The sequence below is a fragment of the Channa argus genome, chromosome 8, assembly GCF_033026475.1.
Source record: "Channa argus isolate prfri chromosome 8, Channa argus male v1.0, whole genome shotgun sequence".
NCBI lineage: Eukaryota > Metazoa > Chordata > Actinopteri > Anabantiformes > Channidae > Channa > Channa argus.
The window spans coordinates 27,614,630-27,629,761 of record NC_090204.1 but is presented as its reverse complement, the minus strand read 5'-3'; the positions used below and the strand labels follow the sequence as shown (position 1 = coordinate 27,629,761).

The window sequence follows — 15,132 nt, the reverse complement described above, 5'->3', positions numbered from 1 at the left end:
GATCAAAATGAATTTTTAATCTAATAAAAAGGGGTGGTTTTATTCAAATTCAATTCTCTGTATTCTGTTCAATTTCTAGCAGACTACAAACGCTTCTCAGTGGGCAAAACCACTTGTTACATGGCAGGGAATGAATGTAAACAGTTTTAGGATTCAGATAGTTGCAATCTATTTAGAACAATTACAATGTGGTCGCAGAAATCAAGAAACCGCAGTTAGAGGTGGGGTAAGTTGGTGGGTTCAGGGCTGGGGGGGCAAAAGTCTATCCCAGCTGTCATTGTGCGAGAGGCAGGGTCCTCCCTGGACAGGTGTCCAACACAGAAAGACAGATAGACCACCACTGACACACTGACACATTCACCCCTACGGGAAATTTAGAGTCAACAGTTAACCTGACATGCAGATCTTTGGACTGTGGGAGGAAACTGAACATACAACCTCAGCATGTAGAAGCCACAGTCGGCTGCTAGATTTGGACCGAGCACCTTTTAGCTGTGAGGGGGCAGCTTTATCTACTCCACCACTGCGCTGCCCTGAATCACACACCAGTGAAACAAACCTAAGCGTTAAGGGGAAGTTGGGTTTTTAAACTTTATTAACAGGTTTATGTTTCATGATCTCTCAGCTACTGTGAGATTCCACAAAGGTTGTTTTGTGTGTAGAGCATCAATCATTTTGATATCTGTTGTGATTACAGCCAGGGTTTCCAAAGTAATATGCTACTTCCAGGATGTGACTAGCAAACACAGTGGGTTTGCTAGATGACATGCATCATACGATATTGTGGTGAAATCAGAGCCAAGTTCAAATGCAGCCAGAAACAAGAGCATTTGTCATCAAAATGTCACCTACTTCATCTCATACTTTAATTTTTATTTCCCTTCAGTCCCCACTGTGTGTCACCGAACGGCCACAACATTGTAACTGCCAGGTGGAGCTGGTGTTAAATTGTAATACTGGTCATGTTCAACGCGTATCAGAGCACAGTAAATCACCGTGTGCTGAGTAGGGTGTCCGTGCTGACCCCTGACCACCACAACCTTAAGAACAGACAGGTAGATGTATACTTGTGGCTGATTGGCATGTTGTGTGTTCAAATTCTACTCTAAAATGTGAAGCTGTCACCATGTGTGGGAAAGGTGAATCGTTGGGTAGGCAGGTGCGATAGGACAGGTTGTTAAGTCTCCCTGGACCGATCAGCAGCACGCAGAGCATTGTGTGGGTCTGTCCGAGTCACTAGGAAACCTTCTGACAGACCTTTAATTATCCACTGATGAACAGAGGCTGTATTTGTAATTAGGGGAGGAAAATGTTAATGCATTCTGTGGAGGATAATGCCACTCGGTGCATCACGCTGCCCAGACATAAATCTTTGTGACTTCACTAATCTCATGATGCGGCACAGCCACACTGATCGCTGTTACTATTTCCTCACGGCAGGACACGAAGCATATAGGGACGCTGGGCTCTCACTTTGGGTGTCAAAGACTTTGTTTCACTTTCACAATCATTCAATCTGACATTGTGTTCATGTGAGCTGATTTATATTTGGGATGGAGGGTTATTTTGTTTTGACTAAAAGAGCTAGTGGCGAGTGACATATCAGTCCCACCAACACTGTTTTCAGTCAGCAGAAGCTGTGGCAGAGGTTGCTAGGAGCAGAACTAAGACTTATTATTTCTGCAGTTCATCTTACAACAGCCTCAACGCTGCCAGTAACTCTTACTATTTTTATAAATACAGCTATGTTAATAGTCATATGGCTGCAAATTATTCTAAAATCGATGGTGTATGCAGGTCGGATGATGACAGGAACCAGACTTGGTTATGGCCATTTAAAATTACTGTGCCACAATAAGCCGTATAATAACCACTGCACACTCTCCCCAGCATGAAGCATGAGGAGGATTTGTTTTCCAGTAAGACAATGACCTCAAACAAACATGTTCTGTCAGTGCTCAGACCTCAGTGTGGTGGAAAATTTGAGGTTGGACTTGAAAAGGTTGGTTGCCGTGCCGTCATCCCGTGTGATCCGGTCGGTCTGTTGCTTCGTTTCTTCTATTGCAGGATTTAAAAGTTCCAGTTCTTTGTCAGCACTTTGGGCTGATTTCTACTTGTTTTATCTTGTTTTTTATGCTGTGACAGTCATTTCCCTCACTGTTGTTCACTCATTTGCGCACTGTCTCAATTTCTCTCTGTTAGTTCGGATTGAGACCCAGGTTTAGGGTAGCACTGCCTGTGTGCCAGGGCAGGGAGCCATGTGTCGAAGGGACTCTGCAGGAATTGTTGCTGTGGCAGGGCAGGTCAAGGAGAGCTCATCTTACAGCATGCTAGCATCACTTAACGTGTGATGCCATGAGATACCACCACCACTAAAAAAGTGAATAAAATTTGAATATAGAATACAATTCTTTTTTTTTTAAAATACTGTCAGAGGCTGTATGACACATGTTGTTATGCATTTGTGAAAGTGATGATGTGAAACCATTTGATCTGTTGCCTGAAATATAGTGTAGTCAAATAAAAATCATATTCTTTGCAAAATTGCAATTGACTTTTCTTTTTCGGAGCCCGTGGAGAGCTAAATTAAAGCTTGTAGATTGGCTGCACCAGCATTTTTACAACAGATATTGATTTGTAAAGAGACACACTGCATCAGTTTGCTGCTATTTCTTCTAAAGGCTCAAATACTTTGTGTCATATTCATATAATGTCCTTCCTGAGCAAACAGGGACAATAGATGCAGGCTGTCTAAACATTTCCGTGTGCTGTAATATTAATCTAATAAGCTATATTAAGCACCTTCATATCACAGTATGACCCCTCAGACTAAAAATAGACAGTAGCAAGGCTGAAGGAAAATGTAGAGCAAATAGATTTTCAGAGATGAGGTGAGAAAATGTTAGAAGGTAATCAAAATAAAATATCTAACTGTGGGACAGATTGTCAGCCTCTCGCCTCCTTTACAACTCTTATGTTCAGGTATAAAATATGATTTTACTGTTGCTTCATCGCTGCCCTGAATGTTTGTGATTTCTGCATAAATACGACTCATAAAGACTGATCAGAATTTCACGCAACTGCTAAAACTACAGTACATATAAGGATCCTTCTCTCAGTAATCCTAAAACAATCCAAAGAATAGTACTAGAAATAACAATGAGGGTCAATGCGGACGCGTGGACCTTAAGAGACATTTAAGTGATTACGAGGGAAACTAAAACCAAAACTTAGGTGGGCACTGATCTGGAGGAATTAAAGTGACAATAAGCATCAAGACTTAGAAGAAAATAAAAGAAATAGAAGGCTTGCTCTAACAAAGCAGGTGGGGAAGCGACACAAAACAACGATCCGGGTGATACAGTGTGGCAGAGCTACAAATAAGAACGACAAAACAGCAGCCAAACCTCAGACCAAGCACTCGATAACAGAAGTCCACAGGAACAAGAGTCAGGGATTCCAAAAAACCATGAGACGGGTAAACTCGAAAACAGCGTGTGACATGGGTGACAAAGAAAATGATGAGGGGAATGAACAGGGAACCAAGGGGAGAACTGGGTTTTAAACGGCAGGGGAACAGTTGAAAACAATTGTCACTGTTGATGAATGGTGAAGCTGTAGAAATTAACTGGGGACAGGAAGTGGAGAAAAGGAGGTACAAAATAAAAGTCCAGGGCAGGAAGTGAGTATGAGGGTCAAATCATGACAGATGTCCTGCTGTCCACTCAATCCACCCACTCTTGAGCATCACTTCTCACATGGATACACTGTGCTACAGTTCCTGTGCAACAGGAATTACGGAGACCTTAGTCAGTGTGGACAATATTTCTAAGGATCTTGGCTTATGCAGTGAAAGAACATGTCAACCAGTGGACTCGTGTGCTGGTGAATGAGCTGTACAGCACAGACAGGCTGCAGACTGTCAACTAACCAAAGATTCAATGTTTGTTTTAGGATCTGTATGATGATTGTGGACGATATGATTCATTGAGAAAATGACTGTAATTATCCTTTAAATAAGACCAAGCCTTCAAGATTCACACCTGTAATTCCATGGACTGAGACACCGGACTCTAATTTCTCCTTCCAAATAAACCTCAAATCAAATGAGAGCATTTGAACAGCAGCAATACCACAAATAAAGCGAATATCAAATAATATGTCATCTAGTGAAATCTTGCTGTTAAGTTGAGTATTGACCGCTTGATCAATATGTGGAGCAGCCGGGGTCAGCCAGTGTTCATTTCCTTAGATTTTCTTATTGACTGGGATTGAAACAAAAAGAACCATGTACTCACTAATCTATTTCTCACTGATGTTGTGGGTAGTACAGTGCACTGATTTCAGAGATGGTATGTATGGATTGTGTGTGTGTGTGTGTGTGTGTGTGTGTGTGTGTGTGTGCTCCTCTCTACTGGAGGAGAAAAGTGATGCATTGCACCCAGCTGCATAGTAGCTGACTGAGCCTTGATGTTTCTTCAGCATTTTCTGCAACCACTTTTTTTTTCCTGGTTCAAGGGTCAGTTCCTTTCTAGTATTATAAGAGTTCACTTTGACAAGTTTTGTTTCTGAATCATGATTTAGGAGGGTTAGGGGACAGTAGGAGTCCATTTAGCCAAAATGATTAATCTATATGAGAAACACGAGCTGGCAACATTTTGAAAATGTGCTCTGTGATGTTAGTTTGAAATTGAAAGCCAGAGTGTCAGAGTGGCCACAGAAGAGGTAAAGCGACATGTCCTTTGTTCCAGATGGATGCCACTGTCATACTTGTTAATACTGAACCAGGTAGGTCCTGCTGTGGTTAAAACATTTTTAGATTTTTAGATTTAGATTTTAGACAGATTATTCTTTATCCATTTAAAATAGAAAACAATCACCTGTGCTACTAAAAATGTGTTTCAACTTTGGAACAACTTTGGAAACCGAAGGGATGAAATACACTAGGAGCTCAGTGTGAATAGAGAAATGAGTGGATATCACAGTAACAAACACATTCAAAAGAAATACTGTATTTTCACAATGTATTGATCATTTCCTGTTTTAGCAACTATTACAGAAGAAAATTGATACTCTCTGCCTATTACCCTGATAATATCACAGTACTGTGATTAGTTGATAAGGGGGCGGCTGTAGCTCCGTCGGTAGAGCAGTGGTCCTGGCTATATGTCAAGGTGTCTCTGGGCAAGACACTGGACCCCCAACAGCTCATTCCCATCCCCAGCTGTGCGTCAGGAAGGAGGAGAATCAACATGCGGACAATGATCCGCTGTGGCAACTCTGAACTCACGGGATAATAAAACAAAAACCAAACTGTGATTAGTTGATAGCATTCAACGTTCTAAAACTCAAAAGTGAATAACAAGTTAACTGTTAACACTGTTACAAAATAAAGAACACATACACACACACATAGCTTAAGACAGAATGATTGTACAACATACATCTTAATGTTTTATATTTATCCTGTGTTGACGTCAAAACCCCAAATAAATTAAACTGCACTACACTACACTTTAATGAAACTTTTTTAGGGCTGTATTGACAGAAGTCTAAATATCAGGGGCTAGCTTGACTCCATTAGGCTGAATACTTTGAATTTGGGATGTTCATTAGACCCTTTATGTATCATGTTTGACACAGGTGACAGGTGGATTTTCTTTTACCCCATCTATAATAAGCACTAGATAATATACAGTAATTCATTTTTTAAGGGTCAAAGGTCATGATTGGTAAAGTGCTGACACACATCAGCAGTTATTAATTCATATTATTTTCTTTTAAAAAAAATACATTGAACCACCATATGGTGGTTTTGTTGTGGCTGATCAGTGTAAATTGCTTTGTTACCATATCTTTTTCGAAATTACTAAAAAGTTCCGTTCCAAAAACTTGGGAATCCAATCCCTCTTTAAAGGCAGCTACCTCAAAGAAAGCCTCTCCCCTAGTGCACAGACCAGAGAGCAGAGGAAATGTCTCAGATTGTATACTTTAGGTTTTTCAGAAGTTTTGATTATGTCTATGACATATATGGCATTATTCATTACAGACAAATCTTTATTTCTTCTTCTTCTTCTTTCTTTTTCATTATTTTTCCTTAACCATAACCAAAGTCTTTTTTTGTCCTAAATCCTGACATACACGGGACTCTGGAGTTGAACTTAGGTCAGTGGTGTGACAGTACTGAGCTTTAGGCCAAATGTGGTGCTTGATTCATTCAAAACGTGTTACTTTGGAACAAAATCATCCACACATAATTTTAATCATGGATGCATTTTTGTTGCTTATGAACACTTTTTTTTTTTTGAACTGTTCTTTGTACAGTTTTGTACAAAGAACATTTCTGTCTCTACATGGAAGACATTCGTTTTGTTTCTTCAACAAGCAGAGTAAATTTGGCTGTTCAGTCAGCTAATAATGCTTAAGTCAAAAGAAAGTAAGTTACATATTTACTTTAGTTTAATTTAAAAAGGTTTGTTAATTCCAATAAATTCCTGTATGGTGTTTTACAGTGTACATAACCCATTAACAGTCTTCCCTGGGATTGAATTACACTTTGTTTAGAGCAGTTTTAGATTTCAGTATTTTTTCTTTTAGTCTGCCTCTTTTGACACGCACTCGTGGTTAGGATATGAGTTATACACAATTGGAGCTGTGGTCTGCCTTTCACATTCCGAGTTATTTTGTAATCTCTGGACAGTTAATTGTCAGGAAAGTATGTGCTAACACTGTGCCCACACTGTGCCTCCTTTGTTCTTCCCCTAGAACTCTGGTTTTAGGAGAAAACACCCATGACTCTAAAGCCAGTGTATTTGTCTTTTCTATTGTGTTTATTGTGACAGCATTCAAGGTCATGACCACGGAACCAGCAAAGCCATTTGTAAAAATCTGAATAAAACTCATTTTTAGAGTCAATAGCTTTGTAGTTTTTGTTATAAAATAAGAAATGGAAACCATCCCATCCAATCACCGTTATCTGTTGTTGTCAGCACCGTAGATTTGGGTCAGTAGGTGCCTGCTTCACATGCTATTAGCCTCAGAAGTTCATTATCAGGTGGAGTAATAACGTTTGGTTTAGAAAACCCATGCTCATGGTTACTTTGGGGGCCAAAAGCAAGAAGCCTAAGATTAGGGGAGGCTTGTGTTTTTGGTTTGGTTATGAAAATGAGAAGCTGACACTTATTTGTTTACAATTTGTTTATCCACAGGCTTGTGTCGTTCACTTTCCATTCCTGAACACAGGTGCATACCTGCTGATTGGCCATCACCTGTAGTGTTTGTGATGTGATCTGTGATTTTGGACCAGATGAAGTTGGCTGAAATATGCAGGGACGTCCCTTGACTTAAGGTTGACATCTTAATTTTGTTTGATTGATTTACTTGGTCTGTGATTTTTGCAACAAGCCTAAACTGTTATCATAGTTTCTCATAAAACTCTGTTCAGGACAGATCATCAATAGTTGAACGTAATCGATTTGGGGCTGGAAGGCAGGTGGTAGTGTAGCTAAGCCGTTTGGCTCATACAGCTTTGAGGTACTTCAGCTGCTGTTTATTCCCTGGTCATCAGGGGAAAAGACAGTAGTAGTAGTAGTAGTAGCCTGTTGGAACATATCTGCTTGCTTGATACAAAGGTGCAGGCCTACATACAGCACATCCATCCACAGAGCTCAAAACAGTTGGTGTGCGCCGCAAACGGTGGGTGGCAGCTAAAGATTAAGCAGGTTTCATCATCTTTTCGAAGTGCATGTCAGATTGAGGGGGTTCTGTGTCCAATTTTTTTTACTTTCCATATCCGACATTCACACCCAGGTGTGGAGGTGAGAGGGAGGCCAGGTACTATGCTTCTATTTATCATTTGTTACTCAAATATTCTTGGCACTTTTCATGTGAACAGCTGTGGGCAACACTACGAATGTCGTCCAGAAGAGACTGGATGCATTCAAACGACACTTTATACCTCTGACTGTCAAGAGGACTAAAGTTTCTTTTTCCCATCATTAAAAAAAAAGAATCCATTCATTAACACTGAGTGCATTATTACCCCAGAATACTCCTGGAATAGACAAAGTTAGGATCCTAATTGCAGAATTGTAAAATTCATGTATCTTTTCTAATCCACAGTTTTTAGAAATTTGGAACAGTGTCCAACTTAGAACCCGTTTATGATACATTCCTTATGCTTTGTTACAAGGATGTTATGCTCTTTTCATGACTGTCAGATGTAGCCTGGGCTCTCAGGAGTAGAGTGTTTAGATAATGCAAACTTTTGTATTTGACTCTATGAAGTTCAACATTTTCAGATTTTATTTCTGGGAGCCTTTAACTCAGGCATTGAGCACAGTGTTTATTTTACAGTCAATGTGATATACGAGCTGTAAAATCAGTATTAATTCTGAAGTTTGGATCCCACCACCGTGAACTGGCTGTGTCATGTCCTGTTGTTGACCTTGTTGTCAAAACCCTTTTTTGTGCTACTGACATGAAAAAGGAGGAGCCTGTCTTACCTGTGCAGAGACAAACCTTCAGCACAGCTTCCCACCGGAGCAAAGCCCGCCTCCCAGCCTCCAGCTGAAACCCAACACTTGTGACATCATACACGCAGACATTGGCTGCTGGCTGGCTGGGCCCTCTCACAAATCTGCAGGCTGTTCACTGCTCCTCCGTCCCAGGAGAGATCGGCCGTTGTGACCCGCACCACCAGCCACAAGGAGCTGATCTGCACTCAGATCAATCACTGCTGCTGCAGGGCTCTGACGCCTCCACCTGTGGCTGACCTCAGCGGCTGCACTCCTCCCCCCCGGCACGGTGCTCCGCCAGATTGCAGGGGAATTGTTTTATGGGCTTTGTAGAGGATTTTTTCTGTCACTTGTGAGGCACAAAGCTGAAGGCTGCCAGCACTAATTCTCAGGATTCTTTTTTTTTCTCCATGGAGCCTGATACAGGTAAGCACTTGCATTCAGTGACTTGGGAAGTTTCCATGTTGAACGTGGCCACCTGTTCCCATGCTTTTGGAGACTTTTCATTTTTATTATAGCTTTTAAAGGGTCTGCTCAACATTTTTTTGGGCCTCATATCACTGGTTTAACTGTAAAATTGCACTTAATGACCAAAGATCCCGATGGGTTCATTACAGATGAGTGTGTGCGCACACTCTTATGCACAAACACTCACAGCACTTGAGGGAGACAGAGAGAGAAGAACGGACAACAACACAGAGAATACTGTGGACGTTTTTTACCTGCAGGAGTGAAACTTCAGTCCTGAAACATCAAGAACTCCGCTGCCTTTCTTTGTTCGATGCCCCCACATGTTCAACGCAGCCTCCTCTGTACCGCTTCAACTTAGATACTCTTTCAGTGAGAAAGCAGTGCAGTAATAGTTTTGATAGTTTTACTTGAGAATTTTGATTTATTCTAGTGCTTTATTATAGGGGAATATTGTTATTTTCCACTCCACTACATATATTTTACAGGTTTAATTACTTAGTACTTTTTGCAGATGTAGAATCATATGAAAACTGTAATCAACTTACAGATTATTATTTATTATATAGATTAACTACCTGGAAGTAAAATAAAATCAGTTCCTTTATAAGCTGCTGTTTTTGTGTCACACCAAGTCTCTGCAGTAATACACAAATCTGGAGCATCAAATTTAGTCCCTTTCAGAATACAGTTTTCTTAACAGAGCACTTGTACTTTAATACTTAAGAACATTCTAAGAGAATGTACTTAGAATTAGAGAGAACAATTTGAAGTGGTACTTGTAGTGTAGTTTTCTAGGCATGTCCTTGTATTTTTACCTGGGAAAGTGAAGGAAATTCCTCAACAAGGTTACAGGGAAAATTAACAAATTCACAAATACTTAGTGATGAGGAGTGAAAGATATAACTAACAAAAGAAACCTGATCCCACACTGAATATCAAAACATGTAAGTCTGCAAGTGACAAGGGATTTAGTTTGTTAAATGCCTGAAACATCATCAGCTACGAAAATCTCTGTTTATATACATTATATATATCTATGTGTGTGTGTGTATCTGTATATGTTACATTAGTATAAAAATATTTCTATTATTACACAAATGGAATAGCACCACATTTTACACATTTGAAATCTACAAAAGTTAAGTGAAGTCTGTAAATTTGTTGACTCTAAAGTAGTTTAGTTTAGACCTTATGATTCATTTTACACAACAGCTTAGAACAGAAGTGTAAATGACAAATTGTGCTATAATCACTCCAACCATTAGTCTGCGACACACTGGGCCACATAGCTTTTGTAGTGTAAATGCTAATGTGTTCTGATGCATTAAAGGAATCATATGTATTGTGTTAGCAGAAGTGACGCTAACACCTTGGGGCCACATATACATGGACAGGTGTGATGTGTCTTTTCAGTCTACAATGCATTTTATAACCAAGTGTAAATGGGGTAAATTAATGAGGCCAGCGTTCGTAATGGTCTGGGAGTTTCTTGTTGTCTTGTTTCCTATTTTCAAATAGGTTTCAAAAGAATCAATAAGATTTATAAATTATGAACAGATTAAATAAAACTAACCATATAATCCCTGCAGCTATACTGCAGGGATTTAGCTGTGTACAGTGGACATGACATACAAATACTCTATTTTAAGTGAATGTATAGTGTTGGCCAACAGATTTCAAGCATATGTTTAGACATGTGCATGTGCTTCCCGTTGCAATTTAATTGCATATAAATGTAACTTTTGGGTTTTCGCCGAAGTTCTACGTTCTGGTTAGAAATCACACTGTTAAGTTGTCCACGGCTGTTGAATAGACAGCTGGTTGGTCTTTTACATTACTTTTACATTTCAGGCAGTGGGTCTTATGTCTTTCAACCACACTATTATCAGCAGCTAATCCCAAAGTCCTCTGCAGCCTCTAAATTGTTAGTTTAAAAAAGCCAACATTTACTCAACATGGTTGTCCTACATCTTGCTGCCACTCATCTCACCATGTCACCTTCTACTGTTAATAACAAAGAGAAGCCAGTATTTTTAAATAGTGTCCACCAGTTTTAACATACATCAGTGAGGACTTCTGCTGTTTTGTCCAAAGAAGTGCATCATGGTTTGTATTTACACAGACATGTGTGTTTAAGTACGCTATCATTACGTGTTTGTAGCTAAGAGATCATGTACTTTAAAATGATGTGTGGGTAAAAAATACATAATCTTTTAACCATTTTCCTTTATGAAACTGAACTCAGCACAACATTTGATAACCTGATGTATTTAGAGGCATCACGATTCACTCTGGGTGGTAATGTGTCTATGAGAGTGGAAACATTTTAAATTTAGAGTCTTTGTTTCCTTCAGTTGCAGGTTTTCATGAAATACATGTTACTAGACATTCAGTCATGTAGAGACTACTTGTGCCTTTCAGTCTGTCTGGAATAGGATTGCGTTGAGACAACATAGTTTCTCAATCACTTTCCTTTCATGAGTGACCTTCCGTGACCCTCTTTTGTAGACTGTCCTCTAGTAAAATCTGTTATTTATGTCACCGGGGTTATTATCACCAACTGTAATATCTTTGCAGCTGTTATAATTAAACACATCAGAAATTGATTAGCCAGAAAGTCACATCAGCAGGGGGTCATGGTGGATGGATGAGTCACAGAACCCCACCAGACACCATTGTTCAAGTCCAGTGTGAAATGTGGTATGTTTTAACCATGACGGTTCAACAAACCTGGTTATCAAACTACAATCTTTAACTAAACCTAACTACTGAATGTACTTTTTGTGGTTACTGTTACATTTGGCAGATTGTTTAATCCAAATATACCTACATGGTGAGGTACATGGTGAGCAAGCCAAAGATCTAAGGGAGAAGAGACTGAAGCACATTTCCATTTGGTGAGTCACAACTAGCAGAAAGGCATTTCTTCTCTTTTGAAATGTTTTCATGAATATTGGTGAAGCTGAGGCTGCTGAGTCTGTGGAGTCACGTAGCTTTTCCCACCACTGAGCGAAAGGACTCTTATTGGGACCTTTTGCTTTGTGGATGATTTTCGTTGTTAGAGCACAGTGGGAGAAAGGGACTGTAAAACTGGAGAAGGTTGTTCAGGTAGGAGGGTGCTGTTGAGTTGAACACACTGTAGGTGACAGTCTTTGAACCTGATGCCGAACATTTATCTGCATTTAGGTTGAAAGACTTTTGTATTTGTCGAGCAGTTAAGAATTAGGCAGGTGATAGTAGGGTCAGGGTTATGATGGTGTTACTGTTTAGAACTTATTTGATCATCACTTACTGCTCTGTGTCATGGCAGATACGCTGCTCTTCAAGCAGCAGCCAGCAAAGGTCACTTCTCTGTGGACCTAGTCAATGTCTGGTGACTTGTCCATCCAGTATAAACAAGGCAGCAAAGGAAAATTGTTACTGACAAATTATTGCTGCCCAAAAAAAGAGGCTAAACATGTTACATCCATCATTTATAAAATCTTTATGAATAAATCTCAAAAGTGCGACGAATAAAACAACTCAAAGTTATGTGCTGTGTGTTATTTTACGGATAACCTCAACATTGCCTCAGTAATATAATTATAGTAATAATCTTTACTGCCTGCCATTGCCGTTCAGTGATAGTGGAAGTAGAGTGACAACAGAGACATGTGACATCATGTGCAGTTGCCTTTCATCCCAAAACTTTGGACATTAGGGTACAGGTACTGTCTTTGCATGGCTGGAAGCATTTGCATAGCTTTGATTACAAAGACAACTGAAGAGTTGATTTCGCCACAATTTAGTGGACATCCACCTTTAATCTTTCACTTGTGCAAGGTTCCCCTGTGAACTTCCTGGTTTCCAACTATTTCCAAAATTACAAATGCTGCATAAAATGTGAGTGTAATGTGACTGATTGTTTGTGTAATTGTTAGCAGAACTTAAACTCAACTTCTAGTATGATCTTTTATTTTATGTATGTTCACGTTAAGTATTAACTTAATGTATAAACTTGTGGGATTTCAAGGCATTGTCTAATGTGGACATAGAGACAAAGCCTGTGGAGTCCATGGAACTGGGGGAAAAGGTTATGTTACTTGAGCCAGCGTTAGCTGTTTAAACAGGTCATCACCTCACCCCTGCCGTCTATACCCAATCACGTGTTACCTTTGACCCCAGCACAGAGAGCCTTCCTGAAGCTCATGCTCCCCCCTCACATCCTCCATCTCTCACTCTCCTGAATCTGAGAAAGAGCTTTCCTCACTGCAGGTTAATTGCCTCTGAGATTCCTGCACTAATGGAGCTAATCCTGCCTTTGTGTAGTCTGCAATCCAGATTGGAGCTTGTGTGCAAGGTTATTGTGTGAGGTCACGTGTATTAATTGATTAGCACTGAAACTCTTTGTGCTCTTGTCTTTCTGATGAATGCTTGACAAGGAGCTGATGAAGGTGTTTGCCTGAGATACGAGGAAAATACACACGCATACATAGACTCTGAAATCTGAATTCTTTGTGAGACAGTTCACTACTACTTCATGGAGATCAAACTGAAGTTAACATTAACACTGTAATATAGCTGCCTCCCAAAGAGAACATTTTGCTTTACTCCTTTCCTCTTTGATGTAGGAAGTCAAAGTTCCCTCCCTCGACCACAAGCTTCAGAAGAAGAGTTCAAAGTAGATGCAGTTTATTATCATTTTATTTTCCTGCCTTGGTTATTTAAGGTGTCATCCATAACTGGTGCCTGTGTGGAACTTAATCCCCAACATGCTGTTCTTTGTGGATCCACATCGGCACATCATGAGGTGTTTTTGCCCTCCACCCTCTTCTCTGCCTTTATCTGATGCTTTCAAAAAATTAATTCCCATTCTTTAGATAATACTAGAAATGTGTTAGCAATAGGAAGCGTTCTATAAATTCATAAATGAGTCACGTAAACATTCTGCTTTGAAGTTTCTTTAAATATATATCTGCCTTAAGGAAACACTGATGTGAAGCCTTTACAGCCCAGTTACAAAGTCCCTGCTGCATTGTCTCTGAGTCCGCTGCTCATCAAGAGACCTCTCTCATTCTATTGCTGCAAAGAAAATTCTTGAAGCGATTGTTCAGGGATTTTTAAACCCTATGTGATTCATAATGAAGCTTGGTTTCTTTCGGAGCACACGGTACCTTTGTCAGATTAGTGCTTTGTTTGTCAACTGATGAAAATGTTTTAAAAAAGACTCAAGCAGGACATTCTTTATGTCACGTCACTAATTACATTAGTTAGTGTTTTTATTCTTAATCAAATAGCAACTTAGTGATGCCATATGAGCGGCACAGCAAAATGTGACCAGTTTTGTTTGTGGAAAACTCAATTTGTGTAGTTGAACTTTAGACTAAAGTTCAAGGCACATTTATTTGACTCAATGAGTGAATTCTCTGATCACAGCAACTTGCTTGACATAAACTTAATTTTGGCCCAGTAATGGCTTTTCTTAGTTTTTAGAAGTTGCCAGACAGCTAGTGGAGATCAGGCTCCAGTGACCAGGCCTATAACCTGTGAAATGCCAAAGGGTAATTTTTACACTTTGATTATTTTCCCTATTAATCAAATCATAAGTATATATGTTTGCTTTTTACCAACATGCATAGACAGTGGCTGCATCACTGGCACCGTTGTTCACATACCGTACCTGAATACTTGTGCATCGGGATAATATAGTATACTGCATTCACTAGGGAACAGATCAGGGTCTAATTATTTCTGGCCAAAAACTTTTACTGTGACTCCTTGTTTGGTAAAAGCAGGTACAGCTTTTCAATGCTTATGATCAAACTAATGAGGTTGTGCTGACTGGATGGTCAAACAAAGCAGATGTCTTACCCACAGGAGAGTTTGGGTCCAGTGAGCAGCTACTGCTGTTGCTGTTGGGGTGTGACATTAAGAATGCAGTGGTTTGTAAGGCAAACCACAATGTTTTCACTAACCATAACCATCCATTTGGTACCTAAACCCATCCCTCATGTCTTTATGCCTGACACCTGATGCCGTTTTGGTGCCATCATAAGAGAAAGCAGCCTATTGGTGCCTGATGCCAAAGGGGTACAGTTTCGATGACTGCTTGCCTACATGGGCCTGTCTTTCTAAGCAGCTCCTGAGGGCAATGTTGTCCTCATTG

At 39.9% G+C, this 15,132-nt stretch overlaps 1 protein-coding gene across 26 annotated transcripts in view; it reads left to right on the top strand.

Moving 5' to 3' along the window:
* The window catches only part of ptprfa (protein tyrosine phosphatase receptor type Fa), a 316,431-nt gene that overhangs the window by 54,984 nt on the left and 246,315 nt on the right, over positions 1 to 15,132 (top strand). Inside the window, exon 1 of one of the 26 annotated variants that reach the window (XM_067512497.1) lies at positions 8,652 to 8,942. The exons of the other annotated variants lie outside the window; for them this stretch is intronic. The gene's annotated coding sequence lies outside the window, so the exon portion shown is untranslated. Of the gene's footprint in view, positions 1 to 8,651; positions 8,943 to 15,132 lie in introns of those variants that run through there. 26 annotated transcript variants of the gene reach the window in all.